The sequence below is a fragment of the Pleurodeles waltl genome, chromosome 1_1 (genome assembly GCF_031143425.1).
Source record: "Pleurodeles waltl isolate 20211129_DDA chromosome 1_1, aPleWal1.hap1.20221129, whole genome shotgun sequence".
Lineage (NCBI taxonomy): Eukaryota > Metazoa > Chordata > Amphibia > Caudata > Salamandridae > Pleurodeles > Pleurodeles waltl.
The window spans coordinates 177,975,604-177,997,161 of record NC_090436.1 but is presented as its reverse complement, the minus strand read 5'-3'; the positions used below and the strand labels follow the sequence as shown (position 1 = coordinate 177,997,161).

Below are 21,558 nucleotides of genomic sequence, written 5' to 3'. Positions count from 1 at the left end.
GATGGCCACTCGATCAGTTATCTCAGTTATTGCCTTATTCCCCATCAGTATCAGATTCTTAATATCTACTGTAGATGGCAGCGTTGCTTTGCCCTTCAGCAGCTACTCTTTGGGGCACTATCCTGCGTCATTCTAGCAATTCCCTCCTCTGTTGTGTGGGGTAGTTTAGGAGCCAGCCCAGGGCCCCCTTAATTTTAGGGGGCATTCTTGTGTAGGAAAATCACACAATTGGAACCCCAGCCCGGTGCACAAGTGTGTTCCCTGCGTGCATCCAGAGCACCTATTTCAGCAGGCTGCTCCCATCCTCAAAGGAACTCTCCCCAGTGCACCCTGAGCCCCAGGTTCCCCCTGTATCACTTTGTAGGCCTCAGCAGCCACTTCTTGTAGTTACCGTAGGCCTCCTAACACTTCAGTCCTTTATTTAATCTCTCAGTGCCTCACACAGCAGACTGCCCTCCACTCTGGTCCTTGCAGCCCTCCCGGGCAGGTGTACATAGCTCGGCGGGTGGCAGGATAGCAAGATTCCTCCCACTCTTGTCTCCAGTGAATCATTGCCTGTAGGCCTCACATGAGGCATTCCGTGACCACGCAGAACCGCTCAGCCCAGCTGACCATGAGCCACGCCCGCTGCACACCACTGTGCTCACTCCTGGCAGCCCAACTCAGTTGATTCCAGCCTCCGCCGATTTCTTTTCCAGGCACTGCGCCCTTGTCCGAACGGTTCCCCGCTCTGGTGCCGCCTTCAGTCACCTCGCAGCTGCTCTGCTATCACAGCCGGGGGCCTCTATCAGTACGTTTCCTCACCTGGTGCGTGTTCTCTGCTGCAGGAGGGGGGGAGATTTCAGGTGCCACCAATGAGTGCAGAGGGGGGTCTCAACGTTTGCGATTTGTCAGAGCTCTGATCAGCAGCATCTGATCAGTCCGACATCTTGGCTCCACCCTCAGATCTGCTTTATTATGGAGGGGCCCGCTGAGAGAGAGACTCGCTCTAGTCTCTCCGTGGGTTCTTTCGGGACAGGGAAGTGACGACGTGGGACAGGATAGGAAGAAGGTAAGTGGGGGCTGGTTTTAGGGGTGAGAAATAAAGAGGATGTGGGGGTAGGGACCGGCCTCTTTTCCGTGCCGCTCATCGCGCCGTTAGGTTTTGGGGCCGGTCCTTGGAAAAAGGGATTTATTTCATCAGTGCAGGCAAGTCGGGGGGTTATTAGAGGGTGCTTTGCCATGTAGGCAGGTTTTCTGACATTGGGAGCTGCGGCCGGGCGTTTGTTCCAACGCTGACGACCGGGTTCCTTTACTACTGTTGCGGGCACACGAGGAACGGCCGCGTCGGCGCCATGGCAACCAGCCATGACGCTGAGGTGGTAAAGGCTGCGTTTCGCATATTAGGTGAAGCCAGCCGAGCCGACCTCCTCAGGCCTGGGGTTTTGGACCAGGCCTGGGTCGGAATGGTGCGGCCGACGCGCAGCGCTTCAGGCCGGGTAGCGGCAGTTGTGGCCACGTGCTCATCACCAGAAAGGGCTAAAAAGCCCAAAAAAGCGGCGGTGAGGCGGGCATGAGGTGCGGCCTCCCCCACCAGCCAAATGGAGGAAGGGGAGGGCACCATCAATGACGCTGAACAATTTGAGATGGGGGCGGGAGATCAACAAGGGGGGGGCAGTGAGAGAACACAAGAACAGCCAGTGGGGGAAGGAGCCCCACTGCTGGACCAAGGGGCCCAGGAGCTGCCGGGGCCCAGTGTAGAGGTGACCCCCATGGACCTGTCCCTTCCCAGAAATGGGGCCAACACAGCAGGAACCCCTGTGCCACAGGTAAAAAAGAAGGGCAAGGGCCCCAAACAGGGTTGTGGCCCGGATAAAGCCAAGGCAGGCACTGGGCAGTCCAAGAAGGCTGGGGGTGGGGGGTGGAGCAGGAGCGCCCTCAGCTGGTTTGGAATGTGGTGGCCCCAGGCAAGCAAGGCAGGTTGGACATGAGTGAGGCATAGGATTTGGAGGCCAGGATAGGGGAACAGCGCTGCATAGTGGCAGAAACGGAGGATAGGTGGGCCCAATTGTGCATGGATCGGGAGGTCGTTTGGGCTAGTGGCAGGCAGCTGAAGAGGTCAGCAGAGAGAACAGGGAGCTCAGGGCCCACGCCACAGGCACCAGCCAGGGGCAGTTGGTTTTGGGTACCGCAAGTGGAGAGTGGGAAGGGCCAGGAGGCTGGTGCAGCTAGAGGTTTAGGCAGCACGATGGGTACCAGTGGCGCATATGACCACGATTGGCGCGGAATGTCAATGCCAATGTCTGAGATTGGCAGAAAGAAGGTGATGCCAACGGGGCACAACATGGCCTCTGCACGTTGGTCTGAAGCACTAGAGGGGCCTTCATCGCAGGTTGGCGATGGGTAAGGAGGATGTGTTGGAACTCGATTATGATGAAGACTTGGATGAATGGGAAGACGGGGAGATTCGGGAGGCAGAGGTGAGCAGCGTGAGAGGGGGGGAGAGGATGCAGGAGTGGCGCAACACCCTCTTTATGTTTTTAAATTGCAAGAAGGGCGGAAGGGGCCGGCACATGGTCGAGGGGCCCGGAAGGTGTTGTGGCCTTTGGGGGCACAAGGAAGAGGTAGGGGGCACAAGGAAGAGGTAAGGCGCAATGGTGGTCGGTGTGTTTCGGCAGAGCCCCTGCACGTATGTTCATAGGGGTGGGTGATTTTTCAATTCTTGACACACCAACAGACAAAGGCTCTCAGGGTGGGGAGAGTGGGAAGGACCAACAGGCAAATACCACAGCCGGGGGCAAAGGGGAGTCCAAGGTAACAGGTGAGGCTGCAGGGTCAGACGACAAAGAGGGTGGTGGACACAAGAGGCGGCTTCCATATATGGGTTTGGCTATGCCTTTGGGTTCGCGTGTTGCGGACAAAACGAAGGGGAGAATAAGGAAGCATGAGTACGTGGATGTGTTTAAGCTCTTACACAGGGATATCCAAGCCAAGGAGGGCTCTAAAGAAGAGGAGTAGGAGCTAGCACGGAGACCGAGGGTTCCAATTACAATGGATAATTGGACCTCAGCATTTTTGATTTTCGCAAGTATATACTGCGAGAAGTTCCCAGACAGGGCCATAGCACTTTTCAAATATATGGATATCATACGGAAAGCGCAGATGCATTTCGGTGGTTTCGCCTGGTTGAGCTATGATGAGGAGTTCAATCCTGATAAGCCATGGGGGGATGTAGACCCAGAGTTATGGATGCAGTGGATGGCGTCGTCGCAGTCCACTACGTCTATGCATACCGCCAGCGGCCTGCCTGAGGTTTATAAGCCGTTTCAGGCTTGTCCCGCCCAAGGAGGGGTGGGCGTGGGTCAGCAAAACCTGACACCTACGACAGAAGCTTGCTGAGACTTTAACAAAGGTTTCTGTTCCAGACAACCATGCAAATTTGAACATGATTGCTCCAAATGCAGGGGCCATCACCCGGTTTCCCAATGTTTTTCGCTCTCCAGCCCAGCAGAGCAATGGAGAGCGTCCAAAGGCAGAGGCATGCAGGGCAATCCTGTACCAAAGGGCTCCTACGCCAATTAATTCGGATTTTCTCCTGCCCTGGCTCCATACATATCCTGACAGGGCCAAGGCTGTTAAACTAGCAAGGGGTTTCCAGGAGGGTTTTCGGGTCAGCTATCAAGGTCCGCGTATGAGGCGGTGGGCAGACAACTTGCGGTATGCAAAAGAATTGCCACATGTTGTGAGAAGTAAATTGGATAAAGACGTGTCATTGGGCAGAATTGCAGGGCCTTTTTATGACTGGCCAAGTCAATCTATTATGATCTCCCCGTTAGGAGTAGTGCCAAAGAAGGCTCCAGGTAAATTTCGGCTGATCCACCATTTGTCATGGTCGGAGGGCACATCTGTCAATGATTTCATTGCATCAGAGGACACCAGGGTAGTCTATGCCTCGGTGGATGATGCCATAAAATTGGTCAGAGGGTGGGTCAACAGGGAGGAGTTGGCAAAGTGTGACATCCAATCAGTGTTCAGGCTACTGCCCATTCATCCAGAAGACTTTGACTTGCTGGGGATACAGTTTAAAGGGGCCATTTATGTGGACAGGGTCCTCCCTATGGGTTGTGCTATATCTTGCGCCATGTTTGATGCATTTAGTACTTTCCTGCAATGAGTTTTCGTCAAAGTGAGTGGGCATTGTGCGGTGACCCATTATTTGGACGATTTTCTGTTTGTAGGGACAGTTGCTTCTGGGGCTTGCGAGAAGGCTTTGTTGGCCTTTCAGGAATTTTCACATCAAATGGGGCTGCCTTTGGCTCAGGAAAAGACCGAAGGACCACAGTCGGTCCTCACATTCTTGGGCATCGAGCTAGATTCCATTACCTTGATAGCCAGACTACCAGTGCAAAAAGTCAAAGAAATGCTTGAAATTCTGGGTACTGTAAGGGACTCACGTAAAATCGAGCTGCTCATGGCACAGAAGCTGCTAGGTTACCTCAACTTCGCTTGCAGGGTAGTCAGGGGCGGAAGGACTTTTTGTAGGAGGCTGGGTTTGGCTATATCTGGAGCAGTACTGCCACACCACGGAATACGAGTGTCAGTGGGTTTGAGAGAGGATGTGAGGGTGTGGGAAACCTTCTTGACACATTTTAATGGGGTATCCATGTTTTTCTATGATGAAGAGACAGTGTGGCAGGTGCAAATATTTTCAGATGCGGCAGGAGCCAAGGGTTTGGGGATTTTTTGGGATGGCAGGTGGTGTGCCGAAACATGGCCTGCACAATGGATGCAACAAGGGAGGAGTATTGCGTTTTTGGAATTTTGTCCCCTCCTGGTGGCAATGGCAGTATGGGGGCAGGAGCTAGCTAACAGAACAGTGCTTTTTAGGGTTGATAACATGACAGTCGTAGAACTAGTCAACAGACAGAGGGCAAGGGACCTTAGGGGTTTGCGCTTGTTGCGCCAGTTCATGCTGCAGTGTTTGTCTTTGAATGTAGTTTTTAAAGCTGCTCACGTATCAGGGGTATACAATGAGATTGCGGATTCCCTGTCTCGTTCACAGTGGCAGCGTTTTTGCAACTTGGCACCAGGAGCAGAGCGGAACAAGACTGTGGTCCTGGCAGACATTTGGGAGTGGGGGGCATGATGATCACAGGGCTGGTGGAGATGTCCTTAGCGGAATCCACTCGGCTGACTTATCGGCTGGCATGGTTGGATTTTCAATCATTTGAGTTGTTTTCAGGACATTTTTGGTTGCAGAATGGTAAACAGTTAGAGCTGCGTGCGTTGCGTTTTGTGCTGTTCATGATACAGAAAGGTTTGTCACCGGTGACCTTTGGCGGTAAACTGGCAGGCGTTTCCTTTTATGGGAAATTGTTTTTTCGTCAGGATCCAGCTAGAGATGACCTGTTGGGGAAAATGTTAAAAGGCTGGGGCAGGGTCAGATCAGTTGAAGGTAGGGCGGCCAGAGAACCTATTGGTTTCGACATGTTGCTGGAGTTGTTGCATGTGCTGCCAGTGTGTTGTGCGGACGACTGTGAGTTGGAGCTGTTTTGCTTATGAATGGTGTGGATGTTCTTTGGTGCTTTCCGTGTCGGAATTGTTGGGAGTCAGGAGAGAAGTAGGAGTGCAGATTAAGGAGGTTTGCTTTACAGATCTTTTTCCTTTACAGGAGATGTGTCCGGTCCATCGAATGGCAAGATGGTTACATGGCTTGTAGGCCATTCCTTTATCCATTGGGCAGCAAAATTCACAGAAAAACAAATTTACGGTTGGGCCTTGGGACTTCCCAGTAACCAACACGAAGTTTTGTAGTGGGGAAAAAGCGGCATGAGGTCGGGTAACCTGCTTCCTTTCATTACATCTAGCTTGCCGAACTGGGGTTGTCCTGATTTGTTAATTATTCACTTGGGTGAAAATGATCTGGTTAAACTGTCAGGACTCACACTACTGCAACACATGCAGAGAGACTTGGAACTCATCAAGCAGAGGTTGCATGGCACCTGTTTGGTATGGATGGAGTTTGTACCTCGTCGAGTGTGGAGAGGGGCAGTCAAGTATGGAGCCATGGAGGGGGCTCGCAGGAAGCTCAACAGAGCTATGAGGGTTTTTTGCTGGGCACAGGGGATAAAAATTTTGAAACACGAGGACATAACAGAGCAGGATGAGGCACTCTTCAGGGCCGATGGGCCGATGGGGTACATTTGTCAACATTAGGGAACGCTTACTATTTGATGGATTTGAGGTTGTTGGTAAGGGATCTGTGGGGTGAAAGCATGTGGGTCAGAGAGCGGGAGTAAGGCACTTACGTTGCAGTAGTGTGTTTTTGGGGTGGGGCAGCAAAACGCCAAATGGGTTTGTGCTGGTTGGCAGTAGATGGGGGAGGGTGGTGAGTCAGATGCAGGCTTGGCCACCCCTCCAGGGAATAAACAAGCAGGTGAAGGCTCTGAGTGGGGGTACGCACAAACCAAGTGGGGCATGAAAGGAAAAGGGGAGTGTGTAGGGAATGGAAGCGAAATGAGGGTTTGGAGTGGAAGGATGAGCGAGGAAATGTTAAAGGGTGGGCGTTATTAAAGTTGGGGTTTCGAACTGAAAGTTAAGGTTATTTGGCGCCGCGGCCGCGAGCACGGGCCGCTGCAATGCAATCCGAGGAGACCGTGGCGGCCCGCGGGTGGGCCGCAGGAGGAGCCGCAGCTCGGTTCACGGGTCGCGGCACCCGCCGCAGCTCTTTTCTCCAGCCGCGAGTTACCTCGCAAGCGCGGCAGGGCCGGAGACCCCGAATCGGGTCACGGTCCTCGCCGCGCTCAGCGCGCGAAACTAATTGACGCGCTAGGATGCCCGGGACCTCCCTCCATATACCCACTTACCTGTCACACATACAAAAGCCGTCTGCCTACACATGACTAGCTTATAAGCATGCCTTTCTCCTTCCCAGCATGCTGTTCACTTCCTCTCTTCCCTGCATGCATTGTTTCTCTTTTCTCAGGAGCATGTTTTCTATTTTAAGTTATGACCTTTACCCAAACCAAGATGGTGGTATTACTACTTCCTGTTTCCCATTTCCTGTCTAGGGGTATATAAGGGGAATTTATCTTCCTTCTCATTGCGTTGCAACACTCCTACGGTGGTAGTCACGCTCCGGCTGGTTTCCTCTTGTGGCGCCAGTTGTTCTTGATCTGTATTCAGTCTCCAGAATTCCAGGATCTTAAGTTCTAATTCCTTGTGTCCTCCATCTGTTTCAGGGAGTTCCTGTTGGAGGTTTTTTACCCTTTTTGGGGTTTTTCCTCTGGGACTCCTTCTGGAGGGCACGGACTGTAGTGGCTTACTATTGTCAAACAGCACCGTGGCTACCAGAAGGGGTCGCACCTACCTCGGCCAGAGCAGGACTTGCAGGAACTGGGGCCACTCACCACCTCTCCCCAACATCGACGGTAAGCTCAGGGTGAATCGTGACAGATTGCAACGCCCAAAACTCCAGTTGCCATCCGGAACCATGGAGAATCCCGTGATGAGTACAGAACCAACAAGCCAAACCCTGCTCCTGACTATACAATAACAGGCCCAAGAACTCCAACAGCTACGTACCGAAAACTCAGTCTTCCGACAAGCATTCGCCTCTAGAACCACCAATGTTCCTACGGTCTCCGCCACTACGCCTCGCTTCTCCGGGGATCCTAACAAATTACGAGAGTTCCTGGATGCCTTGACGGTCTATTTTGCATTCCGTCCTTCACAGTTCATGCAAGACAAGACCAAGGTTGGGTATTTGATTAGCGCCCTATCTGGACCAGCCTTGGCATGGGCAACCCTTTTGGTGACAAGCAACGACCCTAGCCTGTCTAATTATTCCAGCTTTGTCACTGCCTTTAAGCAGATGTTTGAGCGTCCTGGACTAGAGTCTTCAGCAGAAGAAGCTCTCTGCGATATTCAACAAGAAAATCAGGACGTCTTACAATACATCACTTGTTTCAGACAATTGGCAGCTGAGACTTCCTGGGTGGAGCGTACTTTGGTGACCTTGTTTCACAGGGGTTTTAGAGAGGACATTAAGGACGAACTAGTGCACTCTGCCAGAGTAGAGAATCTTAAGGGTTTAATGGATCAGACCCTGACAATAGAATATCGGTTAAATGAGCGAAGGATGGAGAAAAAGAAGAGTCGTTTACCATCACACTCGGTGACGTTCCGCACCCTTCCTCATCGTTCCGAGGAGGCTCGTTCTGAAACTAAGGGTACTACCGATGAAGAGCCTATGCAAATCGACATGGCACGAGGGCCATTATCATCTAGTGAGCGAGATAACAGACGAAGGAAATGACTTTGCCTGTATTGTGGTGCTGCTGGTCATCTAATTCGCACATGTCCCATCCGTCCAGCCAAGCCTTTGGGAAACGCCAATTCCCGTCCTCAGTGAGAAGGGTGAGGACGGGATATTTCGAAATACCTTCCATTTGTTCCTCAAGGGAGGAAGGAACTGCTCTTTTCCTCTTACCTGTTATCCTCCACTTAACAGATGGCCGTGAAGAAAGGGCACTGGCTTTTCTAGACTGTGGAGCCAGTGGTATCTACCTAGACGAAACCTGGGCCAGGGAAAGACAGATTTTGCAAATACCTAAGGAAGTACCAGAACAAGTCCACACGGTGGATGGGTCACTTTTGGCCTCGGGACCTGTACAGTATACCACTCCTACCCTATGTCTCCAATTTGGGAAACATCAAGAAAACATTTCTTTTGATTTCATTTCTTCACCACATCACGTTATGATCCTGGGAATTCCATGGCTAACTCGGCATAACCCTTACATTAACTGGGAAACAAGAACCATTTCTTTATCCTCTCACTTCTGCCAACACCACTGTCACTTAGCAGGAGTCTATTGGTCCCCAAAGAGTCTCTTAATGGCACCCCCTAAGGTGGGATGTTCTATTAACGTTCTACAAGGAGTACCCAGACATTATCTAGAATATGCCAATGTATTCCAGAAACCAGAAAGACCTGAACTGCCACCTCATAGAGAATACGATTGCGCCATTCCTTTGGAACCAGATGCCATGGTTCCTTTTGGGCGAATGTACTCTCTAACAGAACCTGAGAAGCAGATCCTCAAGGAATACCTAGAGGAGAACATACAGAGTGGGTTGATTGCCCCGTCCTCCTCACCTGCAGGGGCTCCTCTCTTCTTTGTACCAAAGAAGACAAAAGACTTGCGTCCCTGTATTGATTTTAGAGGATTAAACAAGATTACTACTAAGGATCGATACCCGTTACCTCTTATTAAGGACATCTTAGAAGCTGTCAGAGGGGCAAAGAGATTCACCAAGTTGGATCTTAGAGGAGCATACCATCTTTTAAGTATAAAGGAAGGTGATGAATGGAAGACCGCCTTCAGAACACCTTTCGGTCATTATGAATACCGAGTAATGCCTTTTGGACTAACCATTGACCCCTCCATCTTTCAAATATTCATGGACGCTATTTTTTCTGATCTTCTACATCAAACGGTGGTTGTTTATCTGGACGACATTTTAATATTTTCTGTCCACCCAGAATAACACACTAAACATGTACTCCAAGTCCTAGATAGACTCAGACAACATCATCTATTCTGCAAGCCAGAAAAATGCTAATTTGACCGAACAAAGGTAAAATAACTGGGATATTGCATTAACCAAATAGGTGTTGCCATGGATTCAGATAAGATTCAAGCTTTTCTGGATTGGCCATCCGCCTCTTCCATCAAAGAAACTCAGTGTTTTTTGGGATTGGCCACTTTCTATCGACAATTTATAGCGGACTTTGCCCAGAGAACCAGTTATATTACACAAACCCTTAAGAAAGACAATCTAAGGAAAGGTTTTTGTTGGACACAAGACGCAGAGTTGGCTTTTCAAGAATTAAAGAAAGCCTTCATTCAAGCTCCCATTTTACGGCACCCAGACACCACCAAACAGTTCATCATTGTCGCAGACGCCTCAGAAAGAGCCATATGGGCTGCCTTACTACAGAAACAAAATGATGATGGGTTAGAGCATCCTGTATTCTACCTTTCACACATATTATCCGATTCGGAGCGGAACTATTCGGTGTTAGAACGAGAATTACTCGCCTTGAAGACAGCGTGCACGGAATGGAGACACTTCCTGATGGGCTCGAAAGAACCCTTTGAGGCACGGACAGATCACCGAAACTTACAATGCTTGAGAAACTTTCAGTGTCAAAGTAGCCGGCAGGCTCGATGGGCTTTCTTTTTTAGTCAATATGATTTTTACATTACATACATCCCTGGTTCTCAGAATATCTTGGCCGATGCATTGTCTCGGCGTTACCCTGAGTGTAGCGATTCTCCTGTACAGAACCTATTTGAAAGCAATAAGATCATTGGTTTAGTACATACATTCCTAGACCAGGTCAAATCTGAATATTCCCACCTGGAAACTACAGAGATGAACAATTTACGCCCGCAGCTTCATATAGGTCAGGGATATTATCACCACAACAAAACCCTGTTCCTACCTACTAAGATAGTCCAGACAGAAGCCCTATGTATGTGTCACGACTCCCCCATTGCAGGTCATCGCGGAATGAAAGCTACCCAAGAGCTTCTGCTTCGCTCTTTCTGGTGGCCCACTATCAAGGCTGACACTGAGGACTATGTGTCGTCCTCTCCCATATGTGCACAAGCCAAAACACCCCGTACTAAACCAGTGGGATTACTTCGCCCATTATCTGTTCCCCCAGGGCCATGGCACACTGTCTCCACTGATTTTATGTGCTCTTTGCCCTCTTCAGTTGGAAATCGAGTGATAATGGTAACCATTGATTCCTTCACAAAGATGGCACATTTCACGGCATTAAGAAAACTACCTACGGCTAAGGAACTAAGCCAAATCTTTACTCAGGAGATCTTTCGGCTTCATGGACTACCACAGGTCATTATCTCAGATCGGGGTCCTCAATATATCTCCCGGTTTTGGAAACAATTCTGTAAGACCCTATGAATAGAGGTGGCCTTATCATCAGGGTTCCATCCTCAAACTAATGGACAGACAGAACAGCTGAATCAAGGCCTCGAACAATATCTACGCAGCTTCTGCAATGCTACGCAGAGTAATTGGTCTACATATTTACCACTTGCAGAATTCTCCTACAACAACTCAGTACACAGTGCTTCGAAAGTCTCCCCTTTCTATGGTTCTTATGGTTTCCATCCTAAGGCTTTTCCTACTCCTCTGAAGGATACTTCCAATCTTCCTGCCATTTCCTCATATGTCCGGCAACTACGGGGTATCCAACATGTTATCCGTTCAAATCTTGTAGCCACAAAGACACGCATGAAAAGGATCGCTGATAAGAAGCGTTGTGAGGCCCCGCGTTATCAGGTCCACGATAAGGTCTGGCTTTCCTCTAAATTCTTGCCTCTCCGACTTACCCAGAGCAAATTTAAACCTCGTTATTATGGTCCATTCCTGATTCTCCGGAAGATCAATCCTGTGTCTGTGCGTCTTCGTCTGCCCCAGACTTGGAAAATACATCCTGTGTTCTATGTCTCACAACTCAAACCTTACCTTCCTGACCCTTTTCACAGACAATTCACCTGTCCTCCTCCTCTGTTGATTGATAATGTGCCCGAATACGAGGTCCAGGAGATCTGTGACTCTCGGTTTTTCCATGGTCGCCTCCAATATCTTATTCATTGGAAAGGCTACCCTATGAGTGAGTGTTCCTGGGAAGATGTACTTTCGGTCCATGCCCCTCTTTTGGTCCATCGTATCTTCCGTCTTTTTCCTCACAAGCCTGGGGCCTCGGGGGGGGACCTACTGTTGCGCCACGGCTGCGAGCACGGGCTGCTGCAGCGCAATCCGAGGAGACCGCGGCAGCCCTCGGGCGGGCCGCAGGAAAAGCCGCAGCTCGGTTAAAGGGTCGCGGCACCCGTCGCGGCCCTTTTCTCCGGCCACGAGTTACCTTGCAAGCGCGGCAGGTCCGGAGACCCCGAATCGGGTCACGGTCCTCGCCGCGCTCAGCGCGCAAAACTAATTAACGCGCTAGGATGCCCGGGACCTCCCTCCATATACCCACTCACCTGTCACACATACAAAAGCCGTCTGCCTACACATGACTAACTTATAAACATGCCTTTCCCCTTCCCAGCATGCTGTTCACTTCCTCTCTTCCCTGCATGCATTGTTTCTCTTTTCTCAGGAGCATGTTTTCTATTTTAAGTTATGACCTTTACCCAAACCAAGATGGTGGTATTACTACTTCCTGTTTCCCACTTCCTGTCTAGGGGTATATAAGGGGAATTTATCTTCCTTCTCATTGCGTTGCAACACTCCTACGGTGGTAGTCACGCTCCGGCTGGTTTCCACTTGTGGTGCCAGTTGTTCTTGATCTGTATTCAGTCTCCAGAATTCCAGGATCTTAAGTTCTAATTCCTTGTGTCCTCTATCTGTTTCAGGGAGTTCCTGTTGGAGGTTTTTTACCCTTTTTGGGGTTTTTCCTCTGGGACTCCTTCTGGAGGGCACGGACTGTAGTGGCTTACTATTGTCAAACAGCACCGTGGCTACCGAAAGGGGTCGCCCCTACCTTAGCCAGAGCAGGACTTGCAGGAACCGGGGCCTCTCACCACCTCTCTCCAACATTGACAGTAAGCTCAGGGTGAATCGTGACAGGTTATTTTATTGTTGCAATCCTGTCCTAAATGACCTTTTGCACCAAATGGTTGTCACTGAATTATGTCCCGATGGAGGGGCCCGCGGAGAGAAAGACTTGCTCTAGTCTTTCCGTGGGTTCTTTCGGGAGAGGGAAGTGACGACGCGGGACAGGATAAACAGAAGGGAAGTGGGGGCGGGTTTTAGGGGTGGGAAATAAAGCGGGTTGGGGGGGGGCGGCCTCTTTTCCGCGCCGCTCGTCACGTGGTTAGGTTTTGGCCTCCCACCCACCCGGCAAATGATGAAAGATGTGAGATGAGCGTAAGTTTTGGATAAGTGAAAGCAGGGGTAGGTGGGCTGACCGTCAGTTAGGGCAGGTTTGCGAGGAAGGGCAAGCAGCAGATGGGGGAGGGTGGTGAGTCAGATGCAGGCTTGGCCACCCTTCCAGGGAATAAGAAAGTAGGTGAAGGCTCTGAGTTGGGGTATGCACAAACCAAGTGGGGCACGAAAGGAAAAGGGGAGTGTGTAGGGGAATGGAAGCGAAATGAGGTTTGGAGTGGAAGGATGAGCGAGGAAATGTTAAAGGGTGGGCGTTATTAAAGTTGGGGTTTCAAACTGAAAGTTAAGGTTATGTTATTGTTGCAATCCTGTCCTAAATAAATTACCTTTTGCACTACATGGTTGTCACTGAATTATGTCCCGATGAGAACTATCACAACTATTTTTAGCAATATAATTGATGCACTCTAGAGCCCAAAGTTTGTGAGTCACAAGTTGTAAGTGAGCTCTACTTCAGAGTAGTGTGCTCGTTGTTTTTTGCCCGTTTTTTGTTTTTTGCCTCCCCATGTCGATCAGTTTGGAGCATATGTAATCTGTTCTTAATCAGTTTTGATTGCCTGTTGCCCCTGAGTACACTGCTGAATAAAAAGTGTCTACTTGTACCTGCTTCTGTGAGTCTTCTAGCAGTGTAGCAGTGGTTACAGTCTGTAGCCTATACATCACTCCTTCCCTTAGCACAGGTGCAGTATTAAAAACTCACAATGAAGTTTGTTTTTCCAAAAGCCGTTTGATGTTAACCTCCTCCGGACTAGTCAAGTTCTGCTTGTGCCTGTCAGATCATCTGGACCCTGGCTGTCCTGCCCTGCGCAGGACCTTCATGTGGCCCGCCTCAATGCATCCCAGAGCTGCACAGAGGAACTGGCCCTCTAGAGATTCTCAGTGATAACGTTCACTCTGTGTTGCTCTACGCCGCAATTTCATACCTGTTCAGAAGTACTTGAGTACGCTCTTCTTTCGAGTAAAAATATAAACACAAGGGCAACACAGTAACCCCGCCCGAGCCTGGGTGTAAATTATAACAAAAAAGTAGCAGACCGTAGGAACGTTCAACAACCTTTTTTTTTTTAGAAATTACTCTTATTTGGTAGAACAAAACACGTGAATTCAAGCAGATGCTTATTTTTATAAACTGTTTCGTTTGAAAATGAATTTCACAAAGAGGTATACATACGAGAAAGCAATTTGCTTCAAAGTGGAAAAGCATTACATCACAATAAACCTCGATGGTCACATACAAGTTGACATACGCTTTGAAGCAGGGGGTGTACATTCTATCTGGCTCTCAACAAAAGCATGACCAGCAGAAAATAGTCATTTGCACAAATCATGTAGGTGCTGATCCTCTGCTGCATTAAGTAGTTGTTTTGTATCAGTCATCCAATTGTAATTTTAGAAAAGCAGTGATGGTTACAGTCTGCTTTACAGGATGGCAAGTAATGGAATCACATCGACGTTTCGATATCTGTAGTAATTGATAAGCAAGACCATCATCAGGACAAATGCTAAGAAGAGAAGATGAAGGCCCTATTCGATCTGAATGAGAAGTAATAGTCATGTAATTACAGCTAAAGTGTACGTGTCGTAAACTTCAAATGTGATAAAACACATATGTTTGGGATTGCTATTGGTGTAGTATTCACATGGTGAGTCACAATCTTGTACACAATAGTTTATCGAGGAAAAAATATGCGAAAATACATTGCATTCAATGATTATTGAGATTTATATCAGCAGTCAATGTGAGGCCAAAACCCATGTGTGTTGACTTGCAAGCAAAGTGATTTGTGTCTTTCATATGGCATATCCGTTGTCAAAGCAATAAATCAGAAAAGCGTTTATAATGCTTACATGTTTAAGTTTAATTCTTCAGGAAATAAGATTGGCTTAAAATCAGTTGGCTGTTTTCTAGCTAATCAACAAGAAGGAGAACCGAATTGCTGTTCAGGCATATTGGTTAATCTGAATAGACGAGGGATTCGAGATAAAGTTAAAACTCATCCGTATGAATTTGCTTGTAAATTTACACAGAGTAGTTAATATTGGAAAAAAGGGGAGAAAAATCCGGAAATAGTTGACAATATTTTAAGAGCTTCTATCCATAGTGTATCCACAGGGAGTTAGAGGTCTATTATATGAGTATCCTGTGGTCACATGGAACCCCATGTACGATGATATAGCTTGCGCTTTTGTTCCTGGTGTCATATATTTGAATCTGTGAATTCTATATCAGGGCCAGAGGCGAGGATTATGCAGTCCTTTCTCCACTTTATTCACAACAGCAAGTTCAAAGTTCAAACAAGTTCGATAACAAAATAAACTTCAAGCCCCATGATGCCCACAAGTAACCATGACAACCCATAACCAATCCAATGTCCATAACGAGGAGTATATATATAACTGACGGGCACAGTCCTTCCTCTTTCTTCACGTTTGCCCATCAGTTAAGTCCTCGCTCCTTCTCGTTATTTCGGGGGTTTCGGGGATTACCCTGTGTTATTGCATTTGTCGCTGTTGTGTTGGCATGTCTTTATTATTGTTATTGCGCGAGGAACATTCCTTGCATTCCAAGCATTCTTGTCTTCGCGCGGTAGGCTTTTGCCCGAGCGTGTGGTGCAGTGATGCCCTGTCACCACTGGGGGCGCGTGTTCGCGCTATTACGATTGGAGAATTCATCGTTTCTGAGCTTTTCAGGAGCCTGCCCTCGGGATTTCCTGACTTCTACCGTCTCCCAACCCTTGCCTACACCGTGTGGTGGTAAGAGCAGGTTTTATCCTGCAAATTTACATTCCCTTGAGGGAACCTTTTATGGTTGGCATTTCCAGTATATTTTGAGCACGGCAAGGGGGCTGCCCAGTTGAATAAGGTTGGGCGTTGTACATTTTGTGCTCTCACTCCTTTCAATTGACGCCCCTTGGAGGGGTAAGTGACGTATTTGTCTGGTCTGGCCCTGGGTCTTTAATCCTGTGGTGCTTCTAGTGCTTTTGGGGTACGTTGATATTTTTTCCCATTTGTGTAGGATGTCTTCATCCACCCCTTCCATGGACTCTTTCCTGGATCATGCCTATGCCCCATCTTTGTGGACGGATGAAGTCTGGCTTCCCCAACGCCATCTTCCTGAAGGCATGGACAGGTTGGTTTCGCAGGTCGTGGCCAAAGCCCTGGCACCCCTACAGGATAGAGTGGACAAGCTTATGGGCAAAGTGTCCAACTCGTCAGGTGTTTTGGGGGATTTGGACCCACGGGCTAGTACCTCAAAGACTCCTTCTTCATCCAGGAAGCGTGATGCGGGGCATCTGGAAGGTTTCGCCAGGTTAAGGGAGGCTTTCTGCAAGAGTGCGCGAACTCGTGATCCTGTACCCTGCCGGGAGGATGTTTTGCCCGGAGAGCATGGCAGCTCTGCTGCCCTGGCACTGGATCCCTTTGTGGGATCACCCCATTGGGGGGGGTGACTCCGATGACGAGGGCTCATCGGAAGAGGGCTGCATTATGGGTAGACCTTGGTGCCCATCTGCGAACACCTCTAGTGTTGTGGAAGAAGGTTCGGACTCTGATATGTTTGACCCTGAGGACATCTACCATCCTCGGTCCTCCGAATGGGTCCCCAATCCCAAGGTGGCGGCCTATGTGGCTAAGGCTATCCGCCATCCTTTGGAGAAGGAAGTTCGGGCCCGTTTGCGGGCGGAATGCCCCAGGCCTGCGCTTGGGGACTAGGTGACAGCTACGCCTTCGTTGGACCCAAAGCTATGTACTTTCTTCTCTAAGTACATGCGCGATCCTAAGAAAGGGATCGATCGTTCTTGGCGGTCTTATCAAGATAAACTTTTAGATGTTTTGGGTCCCTTGACAAAGATCATCGAATTGGCTGATTCGGCTAAGACTTCAGGAGAGCCGTTACAGACGGATTTGGTCGCTGGATGGGCGCAAAGGGCGGTTTGTCTATTGGGCAACGCCAATTGTGCTATATCTACGGAGAGACAGCGCTCTCTCCTGATCAAGATTGACCCTAAATTAGGGGAACTGGTGACGCCTGAGGCTGGTGTGGTAGCCCAGAGCAATCTCTTTGGCGAGATTTGTGTCCACATTCTCCGCTTTGGATAAAGCGCAGTCTTCCATGCGCAAGATCTTCCTGGGGAAGGTTTTTGCTGGGGCCGGGCGAGGAAGGGGTCGCTCCTCCGGCCGCTCCCTGCAGTCAGGCACCTCCAGAGCCCAAGGAAAGTGGAATAACGGTTGGAACGATGGCCGTCAGGGGACCTTCTTTCCCAACAGAGGCTCTGGTCGAGGACGTTCCTCACCTTTCCACAGAGGCAACTCCAACTCTCAGATAGGAAGCACAGGTGAGCACTACCCTTTTTTCCCCTCAAGAGCTAGGAGGCAGAATTGCCCTCTTCACAGAGAATTGGGCGCGACTTACGTCCGACCCTTGGGTCTTGGAAACAGTGTTGGGTTTCCACATAGAGTTATGGGACCCAAGTTAAACCGGTTCGACCTCCTCCCATTCGGTTCAGCATTCAGGATTCCCAATTGATAGACGCAGAGGTTCAGCTTCTCCTTGGCAAGGGGGCTGTTGTCCTGGCACCTCTTCATCCGAGGGGGTTCTTGAACAACATCTTCCTGGTCAAGAAGAAAGACAAGGGTTTCCGTCCGGTGATAAACCTCTGGGCGTTCAACGAATGGGTGGTTTATCGTCATTTCAAGATGGAGGGAATCCATCTTCTCAGAGATCTTCTGTGTCAAGGGGACTGGATGATCCGCTTGGATCTCAAGGACGCTTACCTTATGGTCCCCTTTTACTCTCCTCACCGTTGTTTTCTGCAGTTTCAATGGTGGAGCTAGATCTACGAGTTCAAGTGTCTTCCATTCGGCCTTTTTTCAGCACCTTGGTGCTTCACAAAGTTGCTCAAACCTGTGGTCGAGTTTCTGAGGACTCAGGCTGTCAGACTGATTATTTATCTGGACGACATCCTTTTGATGGATCAGTCCAGGTCGCAAGTGTTGTGTTACGCGAACATGACTATTGTGCTGTTGCAGGATCTGGGTTTCGTGATCAACACGGAGAAGTCCTCCCTTTGTCCGTCTCAGTCCATGATGTTTTTGGGTTTCGTGGTGGACACGACGTCTGCGACACTGAAGTTACCGGAGCACAAGGTCTCCAAGATCAAGAAGGAGATTTCCAAAGTTGCTCCGCAGGGACAGGACCTCCCTCCGGCAGACTGCCAGGATTGTGGGTCTTCTGTCATCCTCTATCCAGGCGATCTTTCCCGGTCCCTTGCATTACAGGGCCCTGCAACGTCTGAAGGCCTCTCATCTCCGGAAGGGACATACCTATTGGGCTCTGGTGGAGCTCTCTTCGGAGGCTCGTTCGGAAATGCAGTGGTGGTTGAGCCGTATGGATGCATGGAATGGGAAGGCCATTTTTGGCTCTCTCCCCGACCTGGTGATAGAGTCAGATGCCAGCAGACTGGGTTGAGGGGCCAGGTGTGGTCAGATCTCCATGGGAGGTCAGTGGACTTCAGAGGAGTTGAACCTTCACATCAATTGTCTCGAGCTTCTAGCGGGCTCGTTTGCGTTTCGGTCCCTGACCCGCGACAGGATATCCTGTTGTGTCCTTCTTCGGCTGGACAACATCTCAGCTGTTCAGTACATAAACAAACTGGGGGGCACTCGGTCCAGAGTCCTGGTGGACCTGGAGAAGGATTTTTGGCATTACTGCCTCCAGAGACAGATTTCTGTTACAGCGGAATATCTCCCGGGAATTCAGAACCAGGTGGCGGATTGGAATTCCCATTATCTCAGGGATACCAGCGATTGGCGACTGGACCCAGAGATCTTTCGGTCTCTGATGGATCGTTGGGGTCCTTGTTCAGTGGACCTGTTTGCCTCTCGTTGGAATGCTCAGCTTCCGACTTACATCAGTTGGAAGCCTGATCCGGGGGCGAGTGCAGTGGATGCGTTCTTGCAGGATTGGTCGAGTGACCAATGTTATGCTTTTCCTCAGTTTCTTCTGATTCCCAGAGTAGTGGCACAGGTTCGACATCAACGGGCGTCCTTGATGCTGATATCTCCGATTTGGAAAGCTCAAGCATGGTTCCCCACTCTTCTGGAGTTGTCGTGGATGGCTCCTCTCAGACTACTGTGTGCCTTGGGAATCCTCCGGGACCCGCTGGGTTGCCCTCATCCTTTGGTGCTTCAGGGCCACCTCAATTTCATGGCTTGGAGGATTTCAGGGGACATTGGGAAAACGTCTGCCTTTCATGGGACGCTACAGCCATTATCAGACAGTCGTGGGCTCCAAGTACCATCAAGCGGTATAGATCGCCTGGAACAGATGGGCTCGTTGGTGTCTGGAGAGGGAAGTGGATCCCGTGGGGGCCCCCGTTGAGTTCATAGTCAATTTTTTGGCGGAACGTTTTACCTCAGGTTTGGCATACTGTACCATTAACTCTTTTCGTTCTGCGATTTCAGCAGGGCATATTACGATCCATGATGTCCTGGTTGGGGAACACCCCTCGGTAAGTAAACTGTTGAAAGGTGTTCGTTTATCTCAACCTCCTGAACCTAGGCACTCTGGCTTATGGGATGATAACAAGGTTCTTAATTTCCTTTCCTCTTGGCCAGAGAATCGTTATCTATCCAGGAAACAGATTTCCGCTAAATTGGCAATGCTTTTGTGCCTTGTTTCTTGTAAGCGTGTTTCAGGCGTGCCCGCTTTGGATGTGTCAGGCCGGGTTTTCACCCCGGAAGGGGTTACTTTCACTATTTCTAGGCGGACCAAAACAGGTACCAGGTTTGTTTCTTATCCCAGTTTTGATTCTCACCCTAAGGTATGCGTGGTTAGATGTTTACAGACCTATGAAGCTGTCACCGGAGGAGGATAGACCTCCAGGAGAAAGGCAACTCTTGATTACTATCAAGAAGCCGTTTAAAGCTGTGACTTCCCCTACCATTGCTAGATGGGTTCGCTGGGTCATGTCAGAATCTGGGATTGACATTCAGCGTTTTGGAGCTAATTCCACTAGAGGGGCGGTGGCTTCCTAGGCCATTCTGGTCGGTGGTAAATCCGAGGACATCATGAATTCCGCGGATTGGTCCTTGGAGTCGGTTTTGAAGAAATTATATTTTAAACCGCTCCATGAAGCTGCATCTTTAGTAGTGAGTAAGCTTTGAACTTGCATAATCCTCGTCTCCGGTCCTGATATAGAATGAAAAACTTCCTAGCTAACATGAAGGAAACTTTCAATTCTATTAAGGACACGGAGGCGAGGATTATCCCTCCCTCATACTGTAGCAGTATTACCCACCGAGTTTGTTATCTGCCATTTGTGGGAGACCCTTTCTTTACAGGTCAGTGGTATTTATCTTATCTGCAAAGGTTATTGGTTTTATGCATACTATTGACGTCTCAATTCTGTTATGACCTTGTTATTTATTATGCTTCTAATGTTCTTACTCTGTTCATTAACATGTTTGGATATTCTAGCAGGAGCATTGCTTACGAGGTATGTCTGTTCCTGTGTCTGATCTTTTCCTTATTTTGTAGGAGGTGATTCCAAAGGAGAATGAAGTCGTGAGTTCCTTAACTTTCTTCAGTGAAGACGAGGAATGACTGTGCCCGTCAGTTATATATATACTCCTCGTTACGGACATTGGATTGGTTATGGGTTGTCATGGTTACTTGTGGGCATCATGGGGCTTGAAGTTTATTTTGTTATTGAACTTGTTTGAACTTTGAACTTGCTGTTGTGAATAAAGTGGAGAAAGGACTGCATAATCCTCGCCTCCGTGTCCTTAATAGAATTGAAAGTTTCCTTCACGTTAGCTAGGAAATTTTTCATTCCTGAGCACTGTGCCAATAAAGAGTACTGCTTCTTACCCGCTGTATCTTGGATATAACAATATCCGCTTACCTTGGTTGAAAGGAATTGTTGTTAGGCCCATGGCAAAATTGCTTTCGGTCACTGCAAAACGCACACACTGAGCATCCCTGCAGCTGTATGTAAAAGGTGTGCTCTGAATTGTTCAAGTCTAGACCAGCCCATTGATCCGGTTTAGGAGCCATGTTGGAGGAAGTGGTAAAGGTTTGGGGTGGAAAGACATGATCACATGCATAAGTGACTTGGCGTCCATATTGAAATAGGCTTGCATGCAAGTATAAGTAAGAAACACATGATTTAAAAATTAAAGGAAGTGCAAAAAGAATCTGAGAGTTACACATGTTCATATACATGAAAACAAAAATAATGACTGAAACATGTTGGCAACGAGGATGTGAATCTATTAACATATTAGCATTCAAACCATGTAAGTCAACAGACAATCTCACTGTGCCATCCCTTAGAACAAAAGGGGAAATCCACTGAGACAAATCAACTTCCTGAATAACATTTCACCAGAAGCAACACACCAACTCCACTGCCTGCTCCCTAACACACACTTGAAGTGCAAGCACTCCACCAAACTATGGGACCTCATCACTACCCTCACACCCAACATCCTCTTTCTCACAGAACCTGGCTCAAACCCACATGCACAGCAGACATTGCCACAGCAGTCCTCAATGGATACAAAATCACTCATGAAGACCACACCAGCTAG

At 49.0% G+C, this 21,558-nt stretch overlaps 1 long non-coding RNA gene across 1 annotated transcript in view; it reads left to right on the top strand.

Annotated features, from left to right (window-relative positions):
* The window catches only part of LOC138282520 (uncharacterized), a 90,444-nt gene extending 69,908 nt beyond the window's left edge, over window positions 1-20,536 (top strand). The window contains exon 3 of the long non-coding RNA XR_011200963.1: window positions 20,504-20,536. This is a non-coding gene — a long non-coding RNA (uncharacterized lncRNA). The remainder of the gene's footprint in view (window positions 1-20,503) is intronic.
* Window positions 20,537-21,558: the final 1,022 nt, after the last annotated feature.